Source organism: Buteo buteo, chromosome 9, assembly GCF_964188355.1.
Source record: "Buteo buteo chromosome 9, bButBut1.hap1.1, whole genome shotgun sequence".
NCBI lineage: Eukaryota > Metazoa > Chordata > Aves > Accipitriformes > Accipitridae > Buteo > Buteo buteo.
In genome coordinates this window covers 35,513,004-35,525,544 of record NC_134179.1, presented here as the reverse complement: position 1 = coordinate 35,525,544, position 12,541 = coordinate 35,513,004, and the positions used below count along the sequence as shown (strand labels likewise).

General features: G+C 38.7%; 1 protein-coding gene across 6 annotated transcripts in view; it reads left to right on the top strand.

Annotated features, from left to right (window-relative positions):
- Nucleotides 1-12,541, top strand: part of UTRN (utrophin) — a 389,395-nt gene that overhangs the window by 227,263 nt on the left and 149,591 nt on the right. The gene's annotated exons all lie outside the window — the stretch shown is intronic.

Here is a 12,541-nt window from a genome sequence, read left to right as displayed (position 1 = left end):
GAAATCACAAAACATCCCTAAATGCGCTTTATAAAATAATGATGGTCCTCTTTTTTTTCTTAAAAACAATTCTGATTCTCCCTTCGTTCTCTTTAGCACTTCCACCACTACTGTTATTTTAAGTAACAACAAATCCAAACTGGTTTTAGAATTGCGAGTACTTGACTTGCCATTTTCTTCACTAGCAAAATTATGTACTTAATGAGAAAAAAAGTTTTGAACTTTCACTGAGATCACCAAAGCCGTTACTTTAAAAAAAAAAAAAGTGTATGTGTGTGTAGTGATTTTTATTTAATGAATGTAGCCCCTTTATGGGAGACTGATCTTTGTAGGTTTGCTAAGAATCCTCTAGCTTAGACTCAGCTGTAGGAAATGCAAGTGTTAATTTCCAACTTTTTTTGCAGCAACTGTTTTATACTCTATTTTATCTAAATTTAAAGACTAGTTTTTCATTGTACAAAACTTGAGATACCAGATTTGTTTGAAGAAAAGGTGGCTGGAAGTCTGTAGGTGCTTGAAGTAACAAAGGTAATTGTTGTACTCCCTTTATTTGGGGTATGCTTTCCTGATGCTTGTTGGCATGAATTAGGAAGGTAACACCCTCATTTTGTGCAAAACCACTTTGTCAACTTTCCAGAAGCTGAAAGAATTTCATAGCCAAGCAAGAGATCATCTGCATGTTCTGAAGTCAAAATAATTTCTGAGTGAGGGTAGTGAGAGTCTCTGTCCGGAGAAGATTTATTTAGTTGCTACAATGCTCAGGCATGGATCTTAGCTCAAGTTTAGTCATGAGTACTTTGGTTTTGGGGGGGGTGCCTGTGGCATATCACTTAGGAGAAAGGTGTTTTCTGTCTTAGTGTGTAATAAGTGTGTCTTGATAAAGAGTCCTGCTGGGCTGCTTTAGTATAACTGGAGTACTGGCAGTCCAGGCTGAAATAGAGATGTGCATACAGGACACGACGTTAAAGAAAACTCAGTCTTGTGTCACTAACAAAGGCTGAAAGAACATGAGCTGAACTCCCATCAGGGCTCAGGGAAGCCATGTGGAAGCTTAACTTAAGAGAAATTTATCGGGAGCCACGCATCACCAGGTCCACTGCTTGCAGATCACCTTTGCTTCAAATAAGCTCGTCTGCAGATTAAATGAAACTTCATAAATTCCTTTTTTAGCAGAATTAAGAGCCCATTGACCCTGTCAGAGCATGGAATTTCAAACCTACTGCTTAGACCACCAAACTATTTTTCCCCTTACACTGAAAGATGATTGTGTGGTTGCAGGTGACATTGTAGAATAGAGTTTAATGAAGGAGAAGAACTGTCCGAGCTTGGCTTTCCTTTCTCCTTTTCCCTCTGCTCAAGGTGATTTCAAATGCCTTTTTGAGTACACTGTGTAATGGGCAAGGCAGCAATTATTCGGTGTCAAATTTATGGTTACTTGATTATTTACATCAGCTGAAAGAGGCCAAAATCAATGGGAGCTCTTTTGTGCTAACAGTGGAACTTCATTTTATCCCTGTCAGAGACCTAATTTGCCTCAGCAACTGCTATTGTTAATGTAGGGCAGAGCCTCTTTCCCTGAAGACCTTCGACCAAAATTGCTAACGCTGCTCTCCTCTCTACTGTCCTAGACAGACAGAAAACAGTCATATAAAGAAAACTAACTTTAAAAATGTACTACTCATGAATGATGTCTTGTTACTGTCCAGTCCTCTGTAAGGTAGCTCCATCTCCACACAAGTGTATGGGTTTTAAAGTTGAGTATTTTAACTTCATTGTCCCTCCTGAATCCCCCTTCTGAGAAATGAGTGGATTTTGGTTTTCTGTCATCAATCTTTTTTCCTGCTACTCTGTAGAAGTCTGCTGTACATGTTAAGCATGATAGACAAAAGGTCTATCTTAAAGTTATTTTGCTGTTCCGAAGGAAGCTTTTTTTATATTTTGTTCGGTGAATGTTGTGTGGAAGTACTGCAGTTTTTCAGCATAGAATGTACCTCTGAACGACAGAGTGTTTGTGAGCATATCTGGCGGTGTGGCCTATGTACTACTTCAAATTATTTATATTTAAAAATGACTGACCTTGGTGCTAGTTATTTTTTCTATGTAGTAGGGTTTGAACTACCCAATGTTGTCATAATTTCAGTAGGACCCCGATACGAGCTCAGAACTTCTTCATGCAGCTTCAAATTCATGTGTTCTTCAATCTGCGACAGCCAGAGCCACCACAGTGCTCACTCCCCAAGGAAGCTGTGAGATCAGAAAATACGGCTTTTAACAAGTACCGGAGGAAATGCACAACCTGTTACAGGGGAGAGATTCCTTTAGCACATGTTAGGTTGCAGTAATCACAGTGAAGGCTTCTTTGGTTTTGGAAGTGTCTGACACAATAGAAAGAAGCATTTGTCATTTACAGTGACTTTTTGGAGCTATAGAATATCATTCTTTGATGTGCTCTGTATCCTTGCAGGTGGGCTTTCACTCATGTTTGCTTTAGTTATATAAACACTAGGCATTGCTGAGATGCTTATTGCCTTTAAGGTCCATGGTCTCAAGGGCAGCTGCAAGTACTCGGCACCCTTGACAGATGATCCAAGGTTGTTTTTTGACAAATCTGCTCCTTTACAAATCTGTTTGCTCTTTGCATGCACTCTTTTTATGTATGGGTGGGAAGCACAGAGGGAAGAGAAACCATGTATGCACAAACATGGATATTTATTCCTTGGTAGGTAGTGAGGAGTGTCAGAGAGCAGTTCGGAGTTGTTCTGTGGCGACAGTTAGCACCTATGGGAAGTGCCAGTGACCTGAAGAACCTATTCAAGGCTGGTATGTCTGAATATCCCTCGCTTGCTTTTCAAGGAAACGATGGCTAAGTGTGAAAAGTCATAATTTTCATCTTGCATTAGTAAGCATACAGTCAATATGGGGTTTTTGCTGTTGTTTTTCTTAAAGTAACTAGAGAACAGTAATATAGCCTGATATGTTGGACAAGTCACTTCCGTTATAAAGGGTATTTTTATAGGTGATTGCAGGACAAGCAAAATGCGATGAAAAAGGGTTTTAGAGAGAAATGCAGCTTGCACATTTGCCTCATTCTTTCTGACCTGAAATTTTTATCACTTGATTTTACTAAGTATACCAAAGACACAGGGCTTTTCTTCAGCTGAATAGGCTTTGGTTTTTTTGCATTTGTCTCCTTCTTGGTGTTTCTTCATTTTGCATGTTTTACAGTGAATTACCTTTTGCCATGTTGGAGCTTTTTCACGTTATCGCTGAATGGCTGATCAGGCACAAATTCTCAAGTGGAATCTCTAGCACCAGAAAAGACCTCTTCTGGGAATATGTATAGCTCTGGACCATTCAGTTCTTAGCCTTCATCCAACTGCGTGCCACAGGTGGGGGAAATGCAAGGGGCAAGTGCCTCTGCCCTTCACAGCTCTTTGGATCAGTGCGTTTGAAATGTGTGCTCACCATGGGTGCTACTTGCCATGCCTTACTGGTGTGCTCACTCTTGCTCTTCAGTGTCGGTCTTTTGTAGAAGGTCCATTTTAGTACTTATCCTACACGGAGATGAATATGCAGTGGGTTCTCTCACCCCTACAACTTAATAGACGTTCCGTTACGTTTTTGTTGTGTGTACTTCCTCTCCCCCTTCTCCCCTCATTGGGACTTTAAACACGCAGAAAGGCCAACAGGATTTGATCCTATGTGGACCAAACGCTACTGCACGAATAATGGACTGGTATATTTCTTCTTTAGCAGCATGACTGCCAAGTGTATTTTTTCTTACTCATACCTACAGTTAAACAGTTCTCTGAATCTTCAGTAAGTGCTGATCTTTCTCTAAGTTTTCAGAGTTCCAGCTTTTTAAAAAACACAGTATGAATGAATGTAAAGCAGTGAATATTTTTAAAATTCTCTTTTTCTCAAATTTTCCTGTATGCTGACTGAAATTTTTCAGTGCCAGCCAATTTTTAGTGATGCTCCAAAAAACAAAACTATCTTCAAGAAGTACTACCTGATTAAAAGCCAAGGTAGGTTGAGCTGCAAATACTGTAAGGTGACCTAGTGCTCTTGTGTTCTTGTGAAGCTGCCTCTAACCTTCATTCTATGCTTTTATGTGCAAATCTTCAGCTTCCTTCTGAAAAGTGGGTGGAGTCCTTGACTTTAAATGAGAGTTAAATGAGAATAAAAGCATACAGTAATTCAGTGGAAATGGAGCTTCTGTCCAATGTTAAACAATGAAAGCTCTGCCTGAATAAATTTGGAAAACCTCTTTGTTTCTTGTAAAGTAACAAGTAATGAAATGGGGCTAGAGAAGCCTTAGGCACATTGTATTTAAATAAGCTTCTTGTTCAAGCCAGAGCTAAAGCTGCAGTTATGGATAATGCAGCTTACGTTTTGTTTCAAGAGTAAAGATTATATTATCATAATTTCAATTGTAAATGCTCTTTACTTTTGTCAACAGGCCACTGATAAGATCTCTATGTGAGCCTCTTAGTTGTCAAAATGGCACAGCATGCAGAAGGATAATAAACCTTCTGTGAGGAAATCTGGTTCAGTGCTTAATAACTTGAGTCAGATGGGGTATTTCAGAAGAAAAGCGTGCTTGCAGCAGCCGCACTGAGAAATCCAGTGGTGAGTTCAGAGTCCCTCTGCGCGAGCATGCTAATAGCCCTCAGCAGCCTCCCGTCTTGCACGCGTGTCCATTGCCCTGAGCACCTCGTTTCCTGGGCTTGGCTTACTTCAGACTAAGGGGTGACAGTGCCACCTGAGAGCAAGGCAGCAGCATTTGTTACACGCATCGACGTGTCGCACGAGGCTGGCATTGGGGCCAGCGGAGATGGTAGGCACAGCCTGGTTTGGCCGTTGCCTTTGCTTTGGTTTCGAGCATATACAAGAGGATGACTAAGGCTTTCCTGTTCCCTCTGCTCCTTCTCTCTTCTCCTGAATTAAACAGATTTGCTCTGGTTTTTAAGCCTTCTGTGGGTGTATCTGTTGAAACATTAATTACTGCCAACAGCATGTTGAGTTGGATAACGTATTGAGATTATTCGTTCTAGTTCTCCTTCTTCATTTCGCAAGAGGTTTGGGATTCCTGGAATTGGGATTCCTGGAACACACGTGGTCCTAGCAACACACCTAGGGGAGACTTGATTTTTTTTTTTTTTTTTTTTTTTTTTTAATTTGCAGGGTGGGAGGACTGACTTCAGAAGTGCTACAGATGCCAAAGGTTAAGTCTACAGATGTCACAGACTTCATCTTTGGCATCTGTTTTTCTCGGTTTTGTACTGGGTAGCCTTTAGCCAGAAAATTAGTCTGGTAAACTGACTGTGGTTATTGTAATAAGTTATCAGATAGAAAGCATGGCTATAAACCAGGCATTAAGCCAGACTGGTTTTTTCGTTTTTTTGGGGTGATCCTATGACAATAAGGGTGGAGTTTGGCCAAACACCTTCGTGTGCCACTGAAAAAAAATTAGACTGAAGGGCTGCACGGTATACTGAAAAGTAAAAAGAAATGAATGAAAAGTAATGAAAAAAGCATTTTTTGCTCATTTGACACTTAAATAAGCAAACACAAATTGCTACTAGCAATCATATATAGCAACCTTAAACTAGATGGGAGCTGTATGTTATGGTTTTGGAAGGTGCATCTAAACGGGTGCTTCTTACTGAGACTTTACATTCATTTATCACTCTGGTAAATGCTGGGAATCATTTTCAGAGACTGAATTCTTGAATAATTTAAAGAAACAAAAGGGGGGAGTGGAGAGCAAAATGACCTATCTAAAGCAAAGACGATAGGCCAGCCATTCAGGCATTGGAACGAAGAACACTTCTTGATGTGGGAGATGCCAGAATGGTCAGCAGCGTGACGTGAAAGACTGCTCTCAACCGTCCCATTACTTAAGAGCATGTGGTAGTCCCTTGGAAGCCCTTAGATAATGGTTGTTGTTGGAAGCTTCAGTGTGGGGATAGGATTTAAAATCCAGTAACAAGACGACATACAGGGACTGGTTGCCTTGATGTCTTCTGAAAAGTAAAGTCTCTTAATTACTGTTATTAAATTTTAAGGTCTTTGGATGAGGCTTGTCTCTGATTTCTGTAGTGTTTTATAAGTGCCTTGGAAGCTTATTTTCAGTTAGAAACAAAGGCATTTTTAAGAGGATCTGTGCAATTTGGACCTTACCTTTATTCTTTAACCTGAGGTGTTGCATTACATTTTCTCATTTTTGCCTCACTGATAAAAGTAGGATTAATTCATTTCTGATTACATGTGCATATAAAAAGATATGAATAGCAGAACTGTCACTCCTGTACATGGAGATCTCTCTCATGTTCCTTCAATGTGTTTGAGTTCTAGGTAATGAACATGAGAATGATGCTTCCCATTTTTGTGTCAGCTACAAAAGAGAATAATTTCATCTCTTAACAGTATTGAGCATTTGCAGTCTTTGATCAGAACTTAGATTTTTTTTTTTTTAAGGCTTTTTACATTACCTGTAACAATGATTTATTAAGTACTTATGTAACTTCAGTTTAAAAAAAAATAAAATTGTTCTCTTTATGTGTTCAGTGGAGATAGAGGTAAAGAAATTAGGTGTGACGTAAAACAGAGAAGCTAAATAAGAAAAATCCAATTATTTTAAAAGTTCAGAAACGGAAACCCAGTGAACCCTAAAGCCTCTAATTTTCCTTCTGCTGATGCACAAAATAGTTGAAGTTCTGCTTGAAAGCCTTTGGACACACAAAAAATGTCATATTTATTTGCATGTTAGTGACATTTAAAAAAAATTAAAAGGCTGTTTGTGCTGCCAAACAAGTAATACCAGGATGCATTCACTTAGTCATCAGCTATTGTCAAGAGTCGGCCCCATAATGCATATTTATGATTATTTACTTTAAAGCTAATAAACCTATCCATTTCATGAATCTTCCAATTCTTTATTAATGTAGGTTATTACTAGGGTTGTCTTCTATTCCCTTTACCTTTCTACCCTGCTTCTGAGATTCTGATGCTGGGGAAGGTGACAAGTAAAAAATCAAGAGATAAGAAATGAACCAGAACATGTCTCGCAGTTACAAAGTCTAAGCGTATTTGTTATGAGCATGCTTAGGCTATAAGATCACCTTCAGGTTTATGAGGTGATGTGTATGAGCTTTTGTGACCAAAGATCAAATGCGATTTTCCTAGAAATTGTAAAATGTGTATTTCTTGAACAGTCTTTTAAATTCGGACAGAGTATTTGAAGTGCTATAGTGATTTTGTGCATTGTGTCTCTACAGCCAAATGTTTCTGCTTTGTGCACTGTATTTATAGTATCAAGTCTAACTTCAGCAGCCCTTTGAAGCTAGGGCATGAGGTGGTTTTGTTGTTACAAAAGAGCTTTTTGCAGAAAGAATGAAACAAAGTTCCCAAGGAGATGCAAAGCTCTTTTCTGACTAATTACAGGTCTGCTGTGGTTTAATTTTCTAGCCCATGATGATGCAGGACTTGTATGTCCTAATCACTTGGTAGCAACCAGATTAATGGAATTTAACTTAACTATTTTCCTTATCAGTGAAGCATTTATTGAATTTGGTAATACCCAGATGAGTTGCTTCCTCTTTGTAGGGCTTGATCTTGAAAGAGGATTCTTCTGAAATAAATATGATTGAGAGCATTCATTTAGCTGTATAATGGACACAATGTAGATCAAAAAGTAGACAGACATAGATACATGCTGGGAAACTAAATGGAATACAGTCAAGTTAGTTGGCTGGTAATGCTCGAGATTTCAATTCTCTCTCATTAGTTTTGTAACTATTTCTCTGTAATCTTTGATAGCTATGCAAACTTATTACTGCGTCCAAATTCTTTCCAGGACAGAGTAGAGATGATGGGTGTCAACTGCCAGAGCACTCACTGAGAGCTTACTCCAGGGAAAAGATGTGCCAAATATACTTAATAGGATAAAGTTCAAAAAGGAGAAAAATAGCAGATATGAGCATATTGGGCTCAATTATCCCTCTCCTGTAGCAGAGCTGTCGTAGGTGTAGGGAAGTAGTATGCGGTGGAGCACAGGTGCCTGCAGGCAATTTTAAACTTGAAAATCATAACGCCTGCCAGGTAGTGGTGGACGGGCAGCTGAGCAGAGGAAAGGATTTCCTGTAAATTTTAAAAGACACAGTATATCTTCTCCCTTACTTCTCCTGTGCATGGGAGGAACGTGTTTTCTTATCCTTTCATTCCCTATTTAGAAGTGCTTGGTATGAACAGTGAGGGCTTTCAGCAGCACCTACAGCACTGTGTGACTTGCATGCAGGAGTTGTGGAAATTCAATTCTCTGCACTCTTGTCCCTCTTCTCCAGTCTTTGTGGTACGTTCTTCCATTCTTACAAGCTTTTTACACAGCTTTCTTGAAGCACCTCACTTCAGAAAAGCCACAACTACATTTTAGAGGGTTACTTTCTGAAACTTTGAGTTGCTTCCGTTCTCCCTTGAGGTGTTGCTAAGCAATGATTAGGTGTACCTGGCAGCTTCAGTGCTATTACACACTAGGTGTGGTAAAAAGGAATATAATTCATTTTTTAAATTACATAACGACACAATTGGCTTAGGGGATCACTACACAGTGAAAAGAATGAATACTCTTTCTGAGCTACAACATTTAAACCTTAATCTTATGATGTGTTTTTAAGATTTAATCCCATGGTTTGAAAATTAATTTAGATGAAGACATGGTTGTCCTATGGTATCAGTCATAAGGCTTTCAAAGTAAGCTCTCTTTTCTTTATCTACTCACAGTAAAAAGTATAGTTCAGTTATGTTGGTGAGGCATTGTGGGCTACCGCTTGGATGCAGTAGCCACAGCATGAAAAGATTTAAATTAAATATTAATGAAACATCCCTGTAGTCCAAGGTCATTGATCTTTTTTTAGTGAACTTTGAAAACAAAAAAACCTCTCCACCTTTTTGATAAATTACAATGGTATACTTTGGTATTTCTTGCCAGATTAGGAGATTGACCTCCTGTGGTTTGATAGAACAATTTAGTACCTGTCCATTTGATATATTCACAAGAGTAATTTTCTTATGGCTGTTCTACTATGGCACATTAAAGTTGATATAAAAGCACATTTCTTATAAATGTTACAAAGATTCTGATTTCATAGACAAAAAGTTACTTCAAATAATACAAATTACATACTTTATGCTCTTTTTAAATATAGAGGATCATCTTTCTAATGGTTATGCTAGAAATCCAAAATGCATTTGTTTTTATATAGCAAATGCCTAGCCAGTATTAAAAAACAGAATTAAAAGTTCATGGCTTAAAAGCTCACGGCTGAAGCAAACTTTTAAGGCTGAGGTCAAAATTTGCATTGGATGGGGAGAGTCCAATTCCCAGTGGCTTTCAAAAAAAAACCCCGCAAAAAACCAAAACCAACTAGATCCAGGTAATACCTCTCCTTTCTGCAAGATAAGGCCACTTACTTAGCTAAGAATATAAGACAAGGTATAACAGAAAAGAGCATAAAATAATATACAGGTGGACTGAGTCAAAAGGTGGTGCTTGGGTACTTAACTTTGGAGTGTGGCAAAATGATAAATTATGCAGTATAACTGTAATGGCACTATAACCTTGTTAGGTACTTGAGTCTAATGCCATTGCTTAGAAGTAAAGTAGGAAGAGACTGCAATATGTTATTTGAATGAGATTTTAATCCACAGATACTTGAGTTAGTGCTGTAGAATTCAAGATGCTCTGTCAATTATGATAAACTCTGAAATTAAAATACGATTTCCATGGTCTTTTCACTATTGAGTGGATCGAGTACTTGTCTAAAAACTACTAAATTAATCAGCTTTTTGTTGGTCAGTTTTAGTATCTTGAGAGATGGGTATCCTTTACCAAGTAATAGATGTATAAATAAGCCCTTCTTTTAGCAAATTATTTTAAAGATGTGTATTTAATCGTCCCGTGTATTGTCCATGGTTTTAATGAGGCACTTCTTGGACTAAGCTGTCAGGGTGCTAGAAGAAACACAGTCAAGAAAATCTTAAGGAAAACTCAATTTTCAGGTTGGGCTGAAATATTGAAAGTCCCATGCTTTTAACTTGGGAAACTGGATGCTTATTCTGGGTGCGGGTTAATGCAGCCTCTAGAATCTTGTCCTTGGGTGGGCTGCTTTGGCAGTCTGTCATGTTATATCACCACTAGACTGTCACTCTGTTTTCAGTTGCACCCTTTTTAATAAAAATGTTAATAAGTACACCTAAGACAACTTGTTTGTTTTGTTTCTGTACAAAGAGAGCAGAGTTAAAGATGCTATTAAAGACAGAAAGACCATGAGGTGCCTCCTGGCTTGCTGATTTCCAGTATGATTATTGCAAGCAAGTGCCGGTATCTCATACCTGAAGGGGGAAAACCAGGAGGAAAGGCAGCTAACAGTCTTAGAAGGAGGCTTCCCAGTGAACTCTTTATAGACTGTCAATCAATAGGAACATTTCATTTAGTCACCAGTAATAACTAGGAAGTAATAACCTGATGATGAAATTCCTGCCTGGCATAAAAGACAGATTTCATCCATGCTCCCTGCTGCCTCCCTCATTCTGTCAATTAGAGCCAGGATTGAAACGTTCATGTTCTGGCCAGTCCCATAAATGGAATTTAAGTCTGCCTCTTGTACAGAAAGTTTCTTAATGGCTCCATGCCTGAAATGGATGCCATGGTGGTACTTCCCTGCATGCTGCCCTTTGAGGTCTAAGCTCTTTTAGATATACTCCAAGTATGAGATAATTCTTTGGGGTTTTGTGTTCTGAGTACACTTGAAATGTTCTGCTTTTAGGGTTGGGTGCTTCTGGGAAGATCAAAGAAATTAAAACACACAACTTATATTCAGGTCCAAAACATTAGAAAATCACAATAGATTCATAAAGCTGAAAGCCATGTGTTGTCCAAACAAGTTAAAAATACAAGGAGGCGGGGGAAACCCACCACCATACCACCCAGTCCTTTACTAACCTTTTATGGCAGTGCAACCATTGCCTGTCACCAAGACTACTTTCTCTCATCTGGAATCCTAACAAATTTTATTCTTGAGATTTAAAGTCTTGTCTCATACCCCATTTTCTGAGGAAGGCCACAGTCTATCTGTGCTTACCTAATGCAGAACTCTGTCATTGAATGTGGCAGATACTGCACAGGGCAGACTACTGAATGTGACCGGTTAATCCATGTAAAAATACCTTCCCAAGGCAAACTGATACCCTTTAGTCTTAAAGAAAGAAATAAAGAAAAATTCAAACCAGTGCAGTGCCTTGGCTCTAAGCTCTAGGAACTCTGCAAACCCTTTCATGTCATTCATAATCTGCATTGCAATTGCCACTGGAACAGATACCTAACTGGTAATTTGGGCAATCATATTTACATGACTTCTGTCTTATCGTGCCGTTTTTTCTGCTTTATTGTAAAAGCTTGATGTGTCGTATCTGCCTCAATGAATTCTTGGTCCTTGGGGTACTGTGTCGCTTGAGTGATTTGGCTTCTGGCAGAGGTTATCAGTGAGGCTGGGCTGGAAGAGCTCTGCTTAGTGAAACCCTGGTGCTGGGTTCAATTGATAGTGAGCCTCAGTGTAGGACCAACCTTGCTGGAGCCGGGTGTTAACTCTGTCTTGTAAATGCTGACCCACTGTAGAAGGGAGAGAGGGCAGCTCTCCCTCCTGGTCTGATCAGATTGACACCAGGTGTTTTGCAAGGCAGGAGAAAATACCACAATGCTTTTGAACAAGTGAATTTTTTGTGTTCCTGCCTGAAGCTGCATGTCTTGAGTGAAACGGGGATGTATTGATTTGCTGTAACCACCTATTGACCTCTGCGTCCTTTACATCTGAGTTGCACAAAGGAACACTATTCTTTTTATCTTTTTGTTGTTGTTACCCGTTGTTGTTGTGAGTCACACAAGATATATGTATGCTCTGTGTATAAACAAACTGGTTCATTTACTCTTAAGGTTCTTGCTGCTGTTTATTTTTCCATTTGTCTTCTAGAAAAAAACTTTTGACCTTTCTTTAGTTTGTATTCCAAAGTCAAATTGTGCTTAGTATGACAGTGTTCTTGAATTTTTTTCACATCATCTCAAGTATGAAGCAAATGCTTAATAGTTTCTTTACACATACTTAATCTTGTTTTGCAGATTAAAGTCTGAAAGACTTTTATCTTTTCTGAAATTGAACTTTAGAGGTGTGTGTAATATCACCTCCAAGCTGATCAGGTAATTTTCCTTCCAGAGGCAATGGAATAACTTTTTTTTTTTTCTTTTTCCTTACCTAGTTTTGGTTTCATTGATTCTGCTGGTTCACTTGTTTGCAGTAGCCTAATGTTCAGTTACTTCTGGATTTATACTTGATAAAAAGTAGGGTTTTTTTAATTGATACTTTACAGTACTAAGTTTTTAGATGTACAATTCCATTAGTTTTATAATCCCTACATTAAGTGTCTTGCTAAATGATGAGGCCTTTAAGCCTGTATTTGCAGGGTGTGCTGTTCAGAACCCAACTCC